Source organism: Arachis ipaensis, chromosome B4, assembly GCF_059453495.1.
Source record: "Arachis ipaensis isolate K30076 ecotype BB chromosome B4, ASM5945349v1, whole genome shotgun sequence".
Classification (NCBI taxonomy): Eukaryota; Viridiplantae; Streptophyta; class Magnoliopsida; order Fabales; family Fabaceae; genus Arachis; species Arachis ipaensis.
Window position 1 is genome coordinate 108,102,586 of NC_142439.1, and position 13,087 is coordinate 108,115,672.

Consider the following 13,087-nt stretch of genomic DNA (forward strand, 5'->3'; position numbering starts at 1 on the left):
GGAAGACAAACAACTCTGGAACAATGTTCCAGACCTTTGATGCCAAAGCTGCAGGATAGAAAAGGTTGCTCCAGCTGAGTGAGCTTGATGAGTTCAGGCACTCTTCCTATGAGAATGCCAATCTCTACAAGGAAAAGGCCAAAAAGTGGCATGATAGAAAGATAGCGTCGAGAGTATTTGAGCCTGGGCAGATGGTTTTACTATTCAATTCTTAGCTCAAGCTCTTTCCTGGGAAGCTTAAGTTAGATGGTCAGGACCTTTTGTGGTCACTAGAGTGTCACCTTACGGTCATGTAAAACTTCAAGATAGGAATTCAGACAGCAAATTTATAGTCAATGGCCAGCAGGTAAAACATTAGCTTGGAGATGAGATTGATCGCCAGAGATCCACCCATTTGCTAACATAGCAGATGTGAATGTCAAGCTAATGATAGTAAAGAAGTGCTTGTTGGGAGGCAACCTAACCATAAGTATCCTTTAGTTTGTTTCAGTTTGTTTCAGTTTTATTTTAGTTTGATTTTATTTCATTTTTCACTAATTTTCATAGTTTTCTGAGGTTTTCTAATGCTTGTGGTCATGCACAGCACTTAGAACAGGGACGGAAAGATTCGGACAGAAGAACAGAACACCCTGGAGAAAACATGCTGGGGGCGCAAATGCCAGGGAGGGCGTTTAGCGCCAGAGAGGGAGTAGGCGAGCTGGATTTTAACGCCAATAGTGGTGTTTCACGCCAGGAGGAGTGCAGTGGTTTGGGCATCACACGCCCAAAATGGGCGTTCTCATGCATTATTTTGATCCTCTTGGGGCGTTTCACGCCCATAATGGGCATTTAACACTACCAAATTTCAAAAAAAAGAAGGGGGCTGTAGGCGTTTAACGGCAGCAATGGCGTTTCACACCGAAAGGGGGGCAGCGCCATCCCCACTGGGGTGCTAAACGCCATGGAGTGTGTTTAGCGCCACCAGGGGGTCAATTTCCTACCAAATCTTCTAAATCCTACTTATATCCTTTCATATCACATCTTTTTTATTTTCCTTCTTTCCTCCACTCTCACTACCCACCCTCATCCGTCAAATTCTCCTTGTCCCAACCAATTCCATAACATATCTCACTATATCTTAATTATATATTTTCATATCATATCCGCCACACTCAAAATTCACCCCAAATTTTCCCACCCCCACCATGACCAAAATCACACCTCCCCTCCCCTATAAATATCATTTCAATTCTCATCTCTCCTTACCCCTTCATTCTACTCTTCATTCTCCCTTTTGTCCCCCCTCTATCTTTCTATCTTTCTATTATTCTCTCTTCTCTTTGCTCGAAGACGAGCAAAAATTTTAAGTTTGGTGTTGGAGTGCTCCTTTTTTCACTCTTCTCACACTCCCTATGGCACCAAAAGTTGGAGAATCCTCTTCAAGGAAAAGGAAAGAAAAGGCTCCCTCCACAATTCAATATGAGCTCTACCAGTTTTACACTAAGGTTCATGAGGAGCACTATTATAAGATTGTGAGCAAAAAGAAGGTAATACCAGAGGTGAAGTTCGAATTGAAGGCTGATGAGTATCCTAAAATTTAGGAACAGATTCGAAGCAGGGGTTGGAAAATTCTAGCCAACCCTGTAACTGAAATCTGAGTTCTGAAGGTCAGAGAGTTCTATGCAAATCTGTGGATGACGGACAAACACAAGAATGAGCATCCCGAGTTTAAGGCTTGGCGCACCATGGTCTGAGGGAAGACCCTACAGCGTAGAATGGGAAGAGTGAGGGAGATACTTCAGCTGCCTCCATCAAGAGATGACCGTCACTGCTACAATAGGAGAGTCAGAGCTGATCTGAGGTTAGATGAAGTCCTCAAGGATATATACCTCCTCGGAGCACAATGGAGGAAGGATGCCAAGGGCTGGCCAAACCAGCTAAGAAGGAATGATCTGAAGCCAGTTGCAAGAAGATGGATGGAGTTTATTCAATGCTCCATCCTCCCACTAGTAATCGGTTTGAGGTTATTGTGAGGTGAGCTGTGATGATTCACTACATTATGCTTGGCAATAAGGTAGAAGTTCATTAGGTGATCCCTCTGGAGATATACAACATCGTAGCAAAGACCTCAACCCTCTCTAGATTAGCCTTCCCTCACCTTATCTCCCGCTTATATGAGGCGGCCAATGTCCAGATTGACAGAGATATGCTTATTGCATTGGACAACCCAATCACTAAGAAGAGTATGAAGTACACTTGGGAACTTGGACAAGCACCACCTCAGAAGCCGTTTTTCCCTCCTCAGAAGAAGCAACCTGAACTACCTCAAGGACAAGATCTCCCTTCGCGCAAGTATTGGACTCAGCTGGTAGTATCCATCAGACAGTTGATATCCACTATGGATCAGCTGAAACAAGAGCACAAGATCCAATCCACCATCCTCCATAAGTTGACAGAGGAACAGCAGAAGCAAGGGCGTAAACTAGAAGAGCTGAAGCGCCAGAGAGGATTTTCAGAAGGGAGCAGCGGCCACCATGACTAAGGTGGTTGAGTTTCACTTTCCTCTCCCTTGTCTTATTTCTGTTTTTCAGTATTTCATTCTATTTTCTATTTTCAATTCTGAGTTACATAATCACTAGTATGATTTCATTGCTTTTGAGTTAAGTTGTTTAATTTAGTACTTTATATTTACCTTTTGAAAGATGTCTCATGTATTTCTCACTGAGCTTAAATAAAATTCAAAAAGAAAAGAAATAATAAAATACATGAGATTTTGAGTTATTTACTTTGAGATTTTCTAGTTACTTTGATGTGGTGGCACTATCTCTATTTCTGAATGTATGAATTAACTATGCATATTTGATATTGGAGTTGAGATTATTGGTTCTTGAGGAATAGGAATTTAGAAAAGTATTATTGATTCTCTGAAATAAGAAAGAGATTGATTCTTGAAGCAAAACAAATAGCAAAAAGAATTGAAAAGAAAAGAAAAAAGTCCAAGTCTTTGAGTATCAATGGTTAGGAGGGTCAAAACTGATCTAAAGCTCAAAAGAGTGGTTTTCCCTAACCATATGCTTGTGGTGTGAAAGTGTGAAGCAAGCCTTGAAACTGAACACTTAAAGTCGTGACCCATTGCTGTTACAGAGTATGCCTAAGGCTATGAACACCACTATGTGGGAGAAATAGAAAGAAAAATCAGAGCTCAAGGAGTTTCCCAGTTAAATGCTTGTGGTGTTCTTGTTTTAAGTTAAGCATGAAGACAAAACACTTAGAGTCACAGCTAGGCTTAAGGTGCAAAACACCAAAGAAAGGAAAAGTTGTGTTTAAGAATCAATTAAAGCCTAAAGAAGAGAATCTATAATATCGTATGAGTTCTAGTTCTGAAGGATAATAATATTTCTAAACTTCAAAGGATAGTGAGATGCTGAAGCTATTCAGAATTAGAGTGTGATTAGCCCCACTCAGTAACTAGACCTGGGCTTGAATGACAACTCAAGTCCTAAGCATTTTCTCTTCTTGGTCCTACATCGTCTTGGGTTGCTTGAGGATAAGCAACAGTTTAAGTTTGGTGTTGTGATGCGTGAGCATCTTGTACCCTTTTATGATCATTTTCTAGTTGTTTTTAGTTAGAATTTATTTAGTTTTAATTGATTTCAGTGCAAAAATTTCCTTTGGATGCTACTTTGAGTTTTTTTGGTGTTTTTATGATTTCAAGTGAAATTTGGAATAGTTTGGCAGAGTTTGGAGTTAAAAACAGAAAAGCTGGCAGAACTCCCCTTGGGTGCTAAATGCCCAGCTGGCATTTAGCGCCAGTAAGGGATACAAGCATGTGCGAGCCTGCTAGTGCACGAAATCACAATCACCTTTTGTAATTCCGCACAACTAACCAGCAAGTGCACTGGGTCGTCCAAGTAATACCTTACGTGAGTAAGGGTCGATCCCACGGAGATTGTCGGCTTGAAGCAAGCTATGGCTATCTTGTAACTCTTAGTCAGGATATCAATAATTCTCAGATTTAATTGTAAAAAGTAAAAGAACATGAAATAAATACTTGTTATGCAATAATGGAGAACATGTTGAGGTTTTGGAGATGCTCTGTCTTCTAAATCTCTGCTTTCCTACTGTCTTCTTCTTCACACACGCAAGGCTCCTTCCATGGCAAGCTGTATGTTGGTGGATCACCGTTGTCAATGGCTACCATCCGTCCTCTCAGTGAAAATGGTCCAAATGCACTGTCACTGCATGTTTAATCATCTGTCGGTTCTCACTCATTCTGGAATAGGATCCATGGATCCTTTTGCGCCTGTCACTACGCCCAGCACTCGTGAGTTTGAAGCTCGTCACAGTCATCCCTTCCCAGATCCTACTCGGAATACCACAGACAAGGTTTAGACTTTTCGGATCTCAGGCACGCATTCATAGGTTGAGAATGGAGATGAGTGTCACAGATCATCACATTCATCAAGTTGAAGTACGAGTGAATATCTTAGAATAGAAACAAGCGTGACAGAATGGAAAACAGTAGTAATTGCATTAATTCATCGAAACACAGCAGAGCTCCTCACCCCCAACCATGGGGTTTAGAGACTCATGCCATCAGAAATACAATATGAAACGTGTAGAGTGTCATGAGGTCTGTAAATACAATAGCAAAAGGTCCTATTTATAGAGAACTAGTAGCCTAGGGTTTACAGAAATGAGTAAATGATGCAGAATCCACTTCCGGGCCCACTTGGTGTGTGCTTGGGCTGAGCATTGAAGCTTTCACGTGTAGAGACTTTTATTGGAGTTAAACGCCAGCTTTTGTGCCAGTTTGGGCGTTTAACTCCAGTTTTTATGCCAGTTCTGGCGTTTTGACGCCAGAATTTTTATGCTGACTTGAAATGCCAGTTTGGGCCATCAAATCTCGAGCAAAGTATGGATTATTATATATTTCTGGAAAGCCCAGGATGTCTACTTTCCAACGCAATTAAGAACGCACCAATTGGGCTTTTGTAACTCCAGAAAATCCACTTTGAGTGCAGGGAGGTCAGAATCCAACAACATCTGTAGTCCTTTTTCAGCCTCTGAATTAGATTTTTGCTCAGGTCCCTCAATTTTAGCCAGAAAATACCTGAAATCACACAAAAATACACAAACTCATAGTAAAGTCCAGAAATATGATTTTTGAATAAAACTAATAAAAACTAACAAAAATATACTAAAAACATACTAAAAACAATGCCAAAAAGCATATAAATTATCCGCTCATCACAACACCAAACTTAAATTGTTGCCTGTCCCCAAGTAACTAAAAAATAAAGTAGGATAAAAAGAAGAGAATATACAATAAATTCCGAAAACATCTATGAAGATCAGTCTTAATTAGATGAGCGGGGCTCTTAGCTTTTTGCTTCTGAACAGTTTTGGCATCTCACTTTATCCTTTGAAGTTCAGAATGATTGGCATCTATAGGAACTCAGAATTCAGATAGTGTTATTGATTCTCCTAGTTCAGTATGTTGATTCTTGAATACAGTTACTTTATGAGTCTTGGCCGTGACCCTAAGCATTTTGTTTTCCAGTATTACCACCGAATATATAAATGCCACAGACACATAACTGGGTGAACCTTTTCAGATTGTGACTCAGCTTTGCTAGAGTCCCCAATTAGAGGTGTTCAGAGCTCTTAAGCACACTCTTTTGCTCTGGACCACGACTTTAACCGCTCAGTCTCAAGCTTTTCACTTGACACCTTCACGCCACAAGCACATGGTTAGGGACAGCTTAGTTTAGCCGCTTAGGCCAGGATTTTATTCCTTTGAGCCCTCCTATCCATTAATGCTCAAAGCCTTGGATCCTCTTTATTTTACCCTTGCCTTTTGGTTTAAAGGGCTATTGGCTTTTTCTGCTTGCTTTTTCTTTCTCTCTCTCTTTTTTTTTCTTTTTTTCGCAAGCTTTGTATTCACTACTTTTTCTTGCTTCAAGAATCATTTTTATGATTTTTCAGATTATCAATAACATTTCTCCTTTTCCATTATTCTTTCAAGAGCCAATAATTTTAACATTCATAAACAACAAATTCAAAATATGTACTGTTCAAGCTTTCATTCAGAAAGACAAAAAGCATTGCCACCTGGTGCACGAAATTGTGATGTCCAGGCTCGAACAATCCCTGGCAACGTGAGCAACTTGGTGCGCGTAATCGTGATTACACACTCATAATTGGTCACAACTTTGATACAACTAACCAGCAAGTGCACTGGATCGTCCAAGTAATACCTTACGTGAGTAAGGGTCGAATCCCACGGAGATTGTTGGTATGAAGCAAGCTATGGTCACCTTGTAAATCTCAGTCAGGCGGATATAAAGTGATAATGGTGTTTTCGAATATTATATAATAAAATAGAGATAGAGATACTTATGTAAATCATTGGTAGGAATTTCAGATAAGCGAATGGAGATGCTTTCGTTCCTCTGAACCTCTGCTTTCCTGCTATCTTCATCCAATCTGTCTTACTCCTTTCCATGGCTGGCTGTATGCAAGGGCATCACCGTTGTCAGTGGCTACATCCCCTCCTCTCAGTGAATAATATGCTCACGCATCCTGTCACGGCACGGCTATTCATCTGTCGGTTCTCGATCATGCTGGAATAGGATTCACCCTCCTTTTGCGTCTGTCACTAACGCCCAACAATCGCGAGTTTGAAGCTCGTCACAGTCATTCAATCATTGAATCCTACTCAGAATACCACAGACAAGGTTTAGACCTTCCGGATTCTCTTGAATGCCGCCATCATTCTAGCTTACGCCACGAAGATTCTGGTTAGGAGATCTAAGAGATACTCATTCTAGCTTAATTCATGTAGAACAGAAGTGTTTGTCAGGCACGCGTTCATAAGGGAGAAGGATGATGAGCGTCACACATAATCATCACCTTCATCACGTTCTTGGGTGCGAATGGATATCTTAGAAGAAAAATAAGAAGAATTGAATAGAAAACAGTAGTACTTTGCATTAATCTTTGAGGAACAGCAGAGCTCCACACCTTAATCTATGGAGTGTAGAAACTCTACCGTATGAAAATACATAAGTGAAGGTCCAGGCATGGCCGTGTGGTCAGCCCCTCTGATCTAAGAACCAGACGTCCAAAGATTATCAAAAGATTAGTAAGAGGTCCTATTTATAATAAACTAGTCACTAGGGTTTACATGAGTAAGTAATTGATGCATAAATCCACTTCCTGGGCCCACTTGGTGTGTGTTTGGGCTGAGCTTAAGTGTAGCACGTGCAGAGGCCATTTGTGGAGTTGAACGACAGTTTCTGTGCCAGTTTGGGCGTTCAGCTCTGGTTCTGGATCCTTTTCTGGCGCTGGACGCCAGATTTGGGCAGAAGGCTGGCGTTGAACGCCAGTTTACGTCGTCTATTCTTGGCCAAAGTATGAACTATTATATATTTCTGGAAAGCCCTGGATGTCTACTTTCCAACGCAATTCGAAGCGCGCCATTTCGAGTTCTGTAGCTCCAGAAAATCCACTTTGAATGCAGGGAGGTCAGAATCCAACAGCATCAGCAGTCCTTTTTCAACCTCTGAATCTGATTTCTGCTCAAGTCCCTCAATTTCAGCCAGAAAATACCTGAAATCACAGAAAAACACACAAACTCATAGTAAAGTCCAGAAATGTGAATTTAACATAAAAACTAATGAAAACATCCCTAAAAGTAATTAGATCCTACTAAAAACATACTAAAAACAATGCCAAAAAGCGTATAAATTATCCGCTCATCACAACACCAAACTTAAATTGTTGCTTGTCCCCAAGCAACTGAAAATCAAATAGGATAAAAAGAAGAGAATATACTATAAATTCCAAACTATCAGTGAAACAGAGCTTCAATCATATGAGCGGGACTTATAGCTTTTTGCCTCTTGAATAGTTTTGACATCTCACTTTATCCATTGAAGTTTAGAATGATTGGCATCTATAGGAACTTCAGATTTCGAATAGTGTTATTGACTCTCCTAGTTCAGTATGATGATTCTTGAACACAGCTTCTTTATGAGTCTTGGCCGTGGCCCTAAGCACTTTGTTTTCCAGTATTACCACCGGATACATAAATGCCACAGACACATAATTGGGTGAACCATTTCAGATTGTGACTCAGCTTTGCTAAAGTCCCCAATTAGAGGTGTCCAGGGTTCTTAAGCACACTCTTTTTTTTTTTGCTTTGGACCTTGACTTTAACCGCTCAGTCTCAAGTTTTCACTTGACACCTACACGCCACAAGCACATGGTTAGGGACAGCTTGGTTTAGCCGCTTAGACCAGGATTTTATTCCTTTAGGCCCTCCTATCCACTGATGCTCAAAGCCTTGGGATCCTTTTTATTTGCCCTTGCCTTTTGGTTTTAAGGGTTATTGGCTTTTTCTGCTTGCTTTTTTCTTTTTCTCTTTTTATTTTTTTTTCGCCTAATTTTTTTTTATATTTTTTTTCTGCAAGCTTTGTTTTTTTGCTGCTTTTTCTTGCTTCAAGAATCATTTTTATGATTTTTCAGATTATCAAATAACATGTCTCCTAGTCATCATTCTTTCAAGAGCCAACATATTTAACATTCTTAAACAACAACTTCAAAAGACATATGCACTGTTCAAGCATACATTCAAAAAACAAGAAGCATTATCACCACATCAATATAATTAAGCTAAGTTCAAGGATAAATTCGAAACTCATGTACTTCTTGTTCTTTTGAATTAAAACATTTTTCATTTAAGAGAGGTGATGGATTCATAGGACATTCATATCTTTAAGACAAAGTTACTAACTACTAATGATCATGTAATGAAGGCACAAACATAGATAAGCACATAACATAGAAAACGAAAAATAGAAGAAAGAAGAACAAGGAATGAATCCACCTTAGTGATGGTGGCGTTTTCTTCTTGAGGAACCAATGATGTCCTTGAGCTCTTCTATGTCTCTTCCTTGTCTTTGTTGCTCCTCCCTCATTGCTTTCTGATCTTCTCTTATTTCATGGAGCATGATGGAGTGCTCTTGATGTTCCACCCTTAGTTGTCCCATATTGGAACTCAATTCTCCTAGGGAGGTGTTGATTTGCTCCCAATAGTTATGTGGAGGAAAGTGCATTTGAGGCATCTCAGGGATTTCATGGAAGTGAGCTTCTTGCGCCTCTTGAGCTCCATGACTGGGCTCTCTTGCTTGCTCCATCTTTTTCTTAGTGATGGGCTTTTCCTCTTTAATGAGGATATCTCCCTCTATGTCAATTCCGGCTGAATTGCATAGGTGGCAAATGAGGTGAGGAAAGGCTAACCTTGCCATAGTGGAGGACTTGTCAGCCACCTTGTAGAGTTCTTGAGGTATAATCTCATGAACTTCCACCTCTTCTCCCATCATGATGCTATGAATCATGATGGCCCGGTCTATAGTAACTTCAGACCGGTTGCTAGTGGGAATGATTGAGCATTGAATAAACTCCAACCATCCTCTAGCAATAGGCTTGAGGTCCAATCTTCTTAGTTGAACCGGCTTGCCTTTGGAGTCAATCTTCCATTGAGCTCCTTCTACACATATGTCCATAAGGACTTGGTCCAACCTTTGATCAAAGTTGACTCTCCTTGTGTAGGGGCGTGCGTTTTCTTCCATGTATGGCAAGTTGAACGCCAACCTCACATTCTCCGGACTAAAATCTAGGTATTTCCCCCGAACCATTGTAACATAGTTCTTTGGATCCGGGTTCTTACTTTGATCATGGTTCTTGGTGATCCATGCATTGGCATAGAACTCTTGAACCATTAGGATGCCGACTTGTTGGATGGGATTTGTTAGAACTTCCCAACCTCTTCTTTGAATTTCATGTCGGATCTCTGGATACTCATTTCTTTTGAGTTTGAAAGGGACCTCGGGGATCACTTTCTTCTTGGCCACAACATCATAGAAGTGGTCTTGATGGGCTTTGGAGATGAACCTTTCCATCTCCCATGACTCGGATGTGGAAGCTTTTATCTTCCCTTTTCCTCTTCTAGAGGATTCTCCGGTCTTAGGTGCCATCAATGGTAATGGAAAAACAAAAAAGCTATGCTTTTACCACACCAAACTTAGAATATTGCTCGCCCTCGAGCAATAAACAAAAGAGTAGAAGAAGAAGAAGAAGAAATATGGAGAGGGAGAGGGAGATGTGGTTTCGGCCAAGAGGAGTGTAGAGGGGTGTGTTGTGTGAATTTGAAGAAGAATGGATGGCTTTATATAGGGAAGGGAGGGGGGGTTAAGGTTCGGCCATATGGGTGGGTTTGGGTGGGAAATTGGTTTTGAATTTTGAAGGTAGATGGAGTTTATGAGGTAGGTTTATGGGGAAGAGTGGATGGATGTGAGTGGTGAAGGTTTAGTGGGGAAGAGAGATTGAGGTGATTGGTGAGGGGTTTTTAGGGAAGAGTGTTTGTGGGGTTGTGTGAAAGAGAGTGGTGAGAAGAAATGAGTGGAGGTAGGTGGGGATCCTGTGGGGTCCACAGATCCTGAGTGGATCCTGTGGGGTCCACAGATCCTGAGGTGTTCAAGGATTTACATCCCTGCACCCATTAGGCATGTAAAAATGCCTTTGTACCCAACTCTGGGCGTTCAGCGCCAGGTTGGTGGCCATTTTGGGCGTTCAACGCCCATTTGTGTGCCATTTCTGGCGTTGAACGCCAGAACCATGCCTGTTCTGGCGTTCAGCGCCCAGAAGCTGCCCATTTTGGGCGTTCAGCGCCAGAAACATGCTCTGTTCTGGCGCTGAACGCCAGACAGATGCTCCTCCAGGGTATGATTTTTCTTCTGCTGTTTTTGATTCCATTTTCAATTTTTCTATTTATTTTGTGACTCCACATGATCATGAACCTAAGAAAACATGAAAAACAATAAAAATAAGAATTAGATAAACATTGGGTTGCCTCCCAACAAGCGCTTCTTTAACGTCAATAGCTTGACAGTGGGCTCTCATGGAGCCTCACAGATGTGCAGAGCTTTGTTGAGACTCTCCAACACCAAACTTAGAGTTTGGATATGGGAGTTCAACACCAAACTTAGAGTTTGGTTGTGGCCTCCCAACACCAAACTTAGAGTTTGACTGTGGGGGCTCTGGTTGACTCTGCTTTGAGAGAAGCTTTTCAAGCTTCCTCTCCATGGTTGCAGAGGGAGATCCTTGAGTTTTGAATACAAGGGAGTTCTCATTCCATTGAAGGACTATTTCACCTCTGTCAACATCAATCACAGCTCTTGCTGTGGCCAGGAAAGGTCTTTCTAGGATGATGGATTCATCCTCTTCCTTTCCAGTATCTAGGACTATGAAATCAGCAGGGATGTAAAGGCCCTCAACCTTTACTAACATGTCCTCTACTTGTCCATAAGCCTGTCTTCTTGAGCTGTCTGCCATCTCTAATGAGATTTTAGCAGCTTGCACCCCATAGATTCCCAGTTTCTCTATTACAGAGAGGGGCATGAGGTTTATTCCTAAACCAAGGTCACACAGAGCCTTAAAGATCATGGTGCCTATGGTACAGGGTATTATGAACTTTCTAGGATCCTGTCTCTTCTGAGGCAATGTCAGTTGATCCAGATCACTTAGTTCATTGATGAACAAGGGAGGTTCAACTTCCCAAGTATCAATGCCAAATAATTTGGTATTCAGCTTCATGATTGCACCAAGAAACTTGGCAGTTTGCTCTTCAGTAACATCCTCATTCTCTTCTGAAGAGGAATACTCATCAGAGCTCATGAAGGGCATAAGGAGGTTCAATGGGATCTCTATGGTCTCTAGATGAGCCCCAGAGTCCTTTGGTTCCTCAGAGAGAAGCTCCTTATTGATCACTGGACGTCCCAGGAGGTCTTCCTCCTTGGGATTCACGTCCTCTCCTCTCCTCACAGGTTCGGCCATGGCACTTATGTCAATGGCCTTGCACTCTCCTTTTGGGTTCTCTTCTGAATTGCTTGGGAGAGTACTAGGAGGGATTTCAGTGATCCTTTTACTCAGTTGGCCCACTTGTGCTTCCAGATTTCTAATGGAAGACCTTGTTTCATTCACGAAACTTACAGTGGCCTTAGATAGATCAGAGACTAGATTTGCTAAATTAGAAGCATTTTGTTCAGAATTCTCTGTCTGTTGCTGAGTTGATGATGGAAAAGGCTTGCTATTGCTAAACCTGTTTCTTCCACCATTGTTAAAGCCTTGTTGGGGCTTTTGATCCTTCCATGAGAAATTTGGATGATTTCTCCATGTTGAGTTATAGGTGTTTCCATAAGGTTCACCTAAATAATTTACCTCTGCTATTGCAGGGTTCTCAGGATCATAGGCTTCTTCTTCAGAAGATGCCTCTTGAGTACTGTTGGATGCAGCTTGCATTCCATGCAGACTCTGAGAGATCATATTGACTTGCTGAGTCAATATTTTATTCTGAGCCAATATGGCATTCAGAGTATCAACCTCAAGAACTCCCTTCTTCATAGGCATCCCATTACACACAGGATTCCTTTCAGAAGTGTACATGAACTGGTTATTAGCAACCATGTTAATGAGTTCTTGAGCTTCTGCAGGCGTTTTCTTTAGGTGAATGGATCCACCTGCAGAAGTGTCCAGTGACATCTTTGATAGCTCAGATAAACCATCATAGAATATATCCAGGATGGTCCATTCTGAAAGCATGTCAGAAGGACACTTTTTGGTCAACTGTTTGTATCTTTCCCAAGCTTCATAGAGGGATTCACCTTCTTTCTGTCTGAAGGTTTGAACATCAGCTCTAAGCTTGCTCAGCTTTTGAGGAGGAAAGTACTTGGCTAAGAAAGCCGTGACCAGATTATCCCAAGAGTTCAGGCTGTCCTTGGGTTGAGAATCCAACCATAATCTAGCTCTGTCTCTTACAGCAAAAGGGAAAAGCATGAGCCTGTAGACTTCAGGATCTACTCCATTAGTCTTAACAGTATCACATATCTGCAAGAATTCAGTTAAGAACTGAAAAGGATCTTCAGATGGAAGTCCATGAAACTTGCAGTTCTGCTGCATTAGAGAAACTAATTGAGGTTTCAGCTCAAAGTTGTTTGCTCCAGTGGCAGGAATGGAGATGCTTCTTCCATGTAAATTTGAATTA

General features: G+C 41.3%; 1 non-coding gene across 1 annotated transcript; it reads left to right on the top strand.

Annotated features, from left to right (window-relative positions):
• The first annotated feature begins 12,639 nt into the window (after nucleotides 1–12,639).
• Nucleotides 12,640–12,747, top strand: LOC148568712 (small nucleolar RNA R71). Its single transcript, XR_015881860.1, has one exon. It is a non-coding gene; the product is annotated as a small nucleolar RNA R71 (small nucleolar RNA).
• Nucleotides 12,748–13,087: the final 340 nt, after the last annotated feature.